Source organism: Bos javanicus, chromosome 21, assembly GCF_032452875.1.
Source record: "Bos javanicus breed banteng chromosome 21, ARS-OSU_banteng_1.0, whole genome shotgun sequence".
Lineage (NCBI taxonomy): Eukaryota > Metazoa > Chordata > Mammalia > Artiodactyla > Bovidae > Bos > Bos javanicus.
In genome coordinates this window covers 26,751,845-26,758,390 of record NC_083888.1, presented here as the reverse complement: position 1 = coordinate 26,758,390, position 6,546 = coordinate 26,751,845, and the positions used below count along the sequence as shown (strand labels likewise).

Here is a 6,546-nt window from a genome sequence, read left to right as displayed (position 1 = left end):
CTATCTGAGCTCTTTACCAGGGGAGCCCATGAGGTACCTAGCATGGTGGTCAAATGCACTGAGACAGAAAGCAGAATGATGGCTGCCAGAGGCTGAGGAGAAGGGCGGGTGGGGGGAGTGACTGCTTAACGGGTACAGAGTTTTCGTTTTGCACCCTGAAGAGAATTCTGGAAATGGATGGAAATAATGGTTGCACAGCAGTGTGAATGTGCTTAATACCACTGAACTGCACACTTGAACTGGTTACAGTGACAAATACTATGAATATTCATAATTACATTATAGAGACAGAGGTGATCCAAACAAGAGTGGCCATTCCGAATAGGAAGTCTCCAGCGTCGGTATTTTCCACAGATTAGAACTCTCTCCACAGTGATGAGATCTTCCTGCTGTGGAAAATTTCCTAACAGAGAAGGAAAGGAGACAGACAAAGCCACATAGGTATCTGAGGAAGAGGCCATATGAACAAAGAACGGAAGGAGAGAACTACCCACGGGCGCAAGAAGGGAGGAGTTAACAGAACAAATCCCCAGTTCTTCTTTCCAGGGTACTGTCGGCTAAAAAAACACACAATGTGAGAGTTGCAAGTTAAGTTTTATTTTGGGGCAAAATGAGGACTGCAGCCTGGATGACAGCACCTCAGATAGCTCTGAGAAACTGCTCCAAAGAGGCAGGGGGGAAAGGACAGTAGAGATGTGATTTCGGTGAAGGGGGAATACATGCAAGCAAGCATATATTTTTTTTTGGTAGAAAGTTTCTGCTGGTCTCGTGAAGCTTCTGCTAATCACGAGAGAAAATCATCACCATGAAAGATTTTAGTGCTTTTCTAGATATGAGGAGATACAAGAATTGGGCTCATAAAATCAGCTCCTGAGAATATCTAACTATCTGAAGACCTGTTCAACCAGTTTTTCCAGAGCACAGAGTGCCTCATTTCTGCTCACCATCCTGAACTCCTTTCAGGGGGTGTGGTAAGGTCAGCAGCTGCAGCAGAACCTGATTTAATCCTTGTGGAAGTAGACGGCAAGTGCCCATGGCAAGTGCCAATTTGTGGCTGACAATGCTCCTAGTTGCCCTCCCCCTCCACTGCCTCTTACAAATAGCTGTGAAAAGAAGAGAAGTGAAAAGCAAAGGAGAAAAGAAAAGATGTGCCCACTTGAATGCAGAGTTTCAAAGAATAGCAAGGAGAGATAAGAAAGCCTTCCCTACTGATCAGTGCAAAGAAATAGAGGAAAACAATAGAATGGGAAAGATTAGAGATCTCTTCAAGAAAATTAGAGATACCAAGGGAACATTTCATGCAAAGATGGGCTCAATAAAGGACAGAAATGGTATGAACCTAACAGAAGCAGAAGATGAGATGGCAAGAATACACAGAAGGTGTAGGTGAAGTTGCTCAGTCATGTCTGACTCTTTGCGACCCCGTGGACTGTAGCCTACCAGGCTTCTCCGTCCATGGGATTCTCCAGGCAAGAATACTGGAGTGGGTTACCATTTCCTTCTCCAGGGGATCTTCCTGACCCAGGGATCGAACCCGGGTTTCCTGCATTGGAGGCAGACGCTTTAACCTCTGAGCCACCAGGGAAGCCCAGAATACACAGAAGAACTACACAAAAAAGATATTCACGACCCAGTTAATCACGATGGTGTGATCACTCACCTAGAGCCAGATATCCTGGAATGCAAAGTCAAGTGGGCCTTAGGAAGCATCACTATGAACAAAGCTAGTGGAGGTGATGGAATTCCAGTTGAGCTATTTCAAATCCTAAAAGATGATGCTGTGAAAGTGCTGCACTCAATATGCCAGCAAATTTGGAAAATTTAGCAGTGGCCACTGACTTTGCCAACTGACTGAAAAAGGTCAGTTTTCATTCCAATCTCAAGGAAAGGCGATGCCAAATTACTGCACAATTGTACTCATCTCACACACTAGTAGAGTAATGCTCAAAATTCTCCAAGCCAGGTTTCAACAGTATGTGAACCATGAACTTCCAGATGTTCAAACTGGTTTTAGAAAGGCAGAGGAATCAGATATCAAATTGCCAACATCCGTTGGATTATAGAAAAAATGAGAGAGTTCCAGAAAAACATCTATTTCTGCTTTATTGACTATGCTAAAAACCTTTGACTATGTGGACACAACACACTGTGGAAAATTCTGAGAGATGGGAATACCAGACCACCTGACCTGCCTTCTGAGAAATCTGTATGCAGGTCAGGAAGCAACAGTTAGAACTGGACATGGAACAACAGACTGGTTCCAAATAGGAAAAGGAGTACGTCAAGGCTGTATATTGTCACCCTGCTTATTTAACTTATATGCAGAGTACATCATGAGAAATGCTGGGCTGGATGAAGTACAAGCTGGAATCAAGATTGCTGGGAGAAATATCGATAACTTCAGATATACAGATGACACCACCCTTATGGCAGAAAGTGAAGAAGAACTAAAGAGCCTCTTGATGAAAGTGAAAGAGGAGAGTGAAAAAGTTGGCTTCAAACTCAACATTAAGAAAACTAAGACCATGGCATCTGGTCCCATCATTTCATGGCAAATAGATGGGGAAACAGTGAGAGATTTTTTTTTTTAACTCCAAAATCACTGCAGATGGGGACTGCAGCCATGAAATTAAAAGACACTTGCTCCTTGGAAGAAAAGTTATGACCAACCTAGACAGCATATTAAAAAGCAGAGACATTACTTTGCCAACAAAAGTCCATCTAGTCAAGGCTATAGTTTTTCCAGTAGTCATGTATGGATGTGAGAGTTGGACTATAAGGAAAGCTGAGTGCTAAAGAATTGATGCTTTTGAACTGTGGTGTTGGAGAAGACTCTTGAGAGTCCCTTGGACTGCAGGGAGATCCAACCAGTCCATTCTAAAGGAATTCAGTCCTGAATATCCATTGGAAGGACTATTGTTGAAGCTGAAACTCCAACGTTTTGGCCATCTGATGCGAAGAACTGAATCATTTGAAAAGACCCTGGGAAAGACTGAAGGTAGGAGGAGAAGGGGATGACAGAAGATGAGATGGTTAGATGGCATCACTAACTCAATGGCCATGAGTTGGTAAACTCTGAGAGTTTACCTCCCTGATGGACAGGGAGGCCTGGTGTGCTGCAGTTCATGGGGTTACAAAGAGTTGGACATGACAGAATGACTGAACTGAACCGAACTGAACTTGCCTCACCCCACAAAGTCATTACCCAGCAGTCTCCCCCAGTGACAAGCTGAGAGATTATATCTAACAGCATCCTTGAAGCAGTGCATAAAATTAAAGAACATTATTGGGGAACAAATACCAAACAACAAGAACACTGGGTATTCGAGGAGCAAGGACAGAGAAAGAATTAACTAAAAATCCCATAATATTAAAAAAGGCAATGAACATGAAGCACGCAAGAGGTAGAGAAAAAGCATATTTCAGGAGATTTACTACAGAAAACAAAATGTAATTCTTAGCCCATACTGACTTTTCTCAATGAAATAAAATCAAAGGGTTCTTTCTGAAACAATAGATGCAAAATTGAGGTAATAAGGAAAGATAGTGAGTTATAAAGGAAGGCCGGAAGGGTTAAAAAAAAATGTGAGTGGAAATTGACATGGCAAAAATGAAAACCAGATTTGCAGAATGTCAAGCAATAGGATGAGGGGAATCCAAGCCCTTTGGTAGCCTTGAGTGAAAGGTTAAGGTCAAGGATTGTCAAAATAAGAGAAAGCTTTAAACATGGTGGAAGCGAGTATCAGTCACATAACCCATATTTCAGTGAGCTTTTTAAGGATACATAATAGATAAACTACTAACCCATAGTGGGTCATCAATAATCTAGGTACAATTTTCACTTGGCTTTTATTTCTTTAATTTAATTTTGTTGTTTTTAAAAAATATTTATTTGTTTAGGCTGTGCTGGGTCTTGTTTCAGGCTTCTCTAGTTGTGATGCACGAACTTCTCTAGCTGTGACATGCCTACTTATTTGCCCCATGGCACTTGAGATCTTAGTTCGCCGAACAAGGATCGGACCTGCATCCCTGCATTGGGAAGCAGACTCTTTACCACTGAACCACCAGGAAAGTCCCCTTAGGACAGTTTATGTGTTTAGATATAATCATCTATGAAAAAGAATTTCTTTTTTTTGAGGAAGCACAACTGCAGAGCAGGATAGGAGATCTCTATTTTCATATCCCAGTTGCAACTCCTCTAACAGTCATTGCCTTCGTCCACAGGATTCTGTTGGGGTGGTGACAATCTGTCTTCGCTTAACTGCAGGGGCAAGTGTAGCAGAGGACAGCCCCACCCTCCTGCCCTGTGGTCAGCCTCTCATAACTAAATGAGTAACAAAGTATCGCAATCTCCCTCATGGAAATCTCAGTTTCATATCTGCTCAGTTTCAACTTCAATCTGCAGGAGATGATTTCAGGAGGAATTCAACAACAGTAATTTGCTCTCATGTCTCAACAAATTCCCTTGTTAATTGGAAAACTGGAAACAATTCTTGAACGTCTCCCCTAAATAACATTTTCTGGGCCCAAATTGTAATTCTAAACTTCAAACAAAAGCTTTTAGTGTCACTCAGACAATATAACAGGCACGTAAATATATCTCAAAAATGGAAACGTCTCTCTTGTAAAATGCAGAGCTAAACATTTGATAACTTAGAAAAGGGAGCTTGGCGTTGCTGATAGGACTCAGATGGTACCTTAGGGGTATTAGTATTCACTTAGCAGCAAGTGGGGAGTGGCGGGGTGGGGAATGCCTTTTGTAGATGATGAAGGGAATGAATGTTGTTTTGCCTGTAAGCTAAGCCACCTCATGATTTCTGTTAAAACCTCCTGGCATTTATAACAAATTTTTATTTTTATTTCCAACTGAAAAGGATTTGTATGTTATACAAATAGACCTCCACGTGATTTTTCTCTCCTTTTCAATATTATCTTCCTCCTTCTCACACCACCCAGAACTTGTAAGCAGTCGATCTAGAAAATAATGGTTTTAGTGCATCTTGACATTGGATCCTTTATGATTTTTTAAAGTGTTTCCACTATTAGCATTGGAGGGATTTTTAGTCATTTATCTACATACACATGCTGGCTTAACTTAAAACCATCCAGCACATCTAAAGCCGCTAATCAGATTGTCAGAGGAAGTCAGATGCAAGCCCAGTCATTTATTCCCAGCTCTCAGAAATTAACATCTGCCTGCACTTCCTCTTTCTAACCAGCCCTGGTGAGCCCAGAGGAGCTGAGGCCCAGAGAGGAACTAGGCAGGACAAGAGCGGAGTGTGTGTGAATCTGAGTCCCTTGTGCTGGGGCTAAGGAGCGGCAACGACCCCCTCACCTTGTGCTCATTGCCACAGTGACTGTCTGGTGGACTCAAAAAGAATTTTAAAAATCAGGAGAAGGAAACCATAAAAAGACCACACACACATCAGAGCACATTAAAGCTCATTCTACCAATATTCAAAAAACACATCATAATTTGTTTTAATAAATCCCTGTAGAATCCTTTAAAATTTGCTATCGTTACCTTTTCCTATCTCTCTAAATGACAGAGGAAGCTGGCGGAATACAATCCACGGGGTCGCAGAGTTGGACACGATTGAGTGACTAACACTTTCAATTTCACCCCTCTAAAAACACAAATATATATATACATGTGTATATATATATAGTCGCTCAGTCGTGTTCGACTCTTTGTGACCCCATGGACTGTAGCCGGCGAGGTTCCTCTGTCCATGGGATTTCCCAGGCAAGAACAGTGGAATGGATTGCCATTTCCTAAAAAAAAAAAAACACACACAAACCAACCAACAGAAGCAATTCTACTATATATGCCATTTTGTCCATTTGATAAACACAGATTTTATCTAGTATTACTAGGTGGACTATCAGGTCAAATGACCTCAGGGAGATTGACAGACAGGTGACCAGATGTCACAAGGCCCCAAGTCCATCTTGAGTGAGGGCCAGCTCTGGTGCCCAGGCCTCTGTTTCATTCCCAGACCCTGAGCCCGGGGATCTAAACACCTGTCTGGCAGCCCCTGAACCCCAAGATCCCAGGCTAGGGTTCTGGCTTTGTTTGTCAGACCCATGCATGACAGACAGAAAGAGGAATCTAATGACTTGCTAATAAATGAATAAAAGAATGCATGAATGCAGTCCCCCTCCTAAGCCCCAAGCCTGGAGTTGCTAGCAGATTTCCTTTCTGCCCGGTTGTCTAGTGCTTGGCCCATTCCATGACTCAGGTGTCTCTAGTGTACTGACAATGCAGAGTCTTCAACAGAAAGGGCCTTTTCTAGTTCAGTTCAACCAACCTTACTGCAAGCAAATAATTTCTTGTGTCAATTTTTTTTTAAAATGGAGGTTTATGTGGTGAAACTATTGGAAAGTCCTGGACTTATAGATGAATTCAAAAGTTAAAGAATTCATCTTGTTTGAAAGAAACAAATCTAATATGGAGTTAGATTTATTCTTCCCTATTACACGAACAGGGACAAGTTTCTTACCCTCTCTAAGTTACTTTCTTGATGTGCATTTGTGCTAAGTCAC

General features: G+C 41.9%; 1 non-coding gene across 1 annotated transcript; it reads right to left on the bottom strand.

Moving 5' to 3' along the window:
• Window positions 1–1,512: 1,512 nt before the first annotated feature.
• On the bottom strand, window positions 1,513–1,585 carry TRNAW-CCA (transfer RNA tryptophan (anticodon CCA)). Its single transcript has one exon. It is a non-coding gene; the product is annotated as a tRNA-Trp (tRNA).
• Window positions 1,586–6,546: the final 4,961 nt, after the last annotated feature.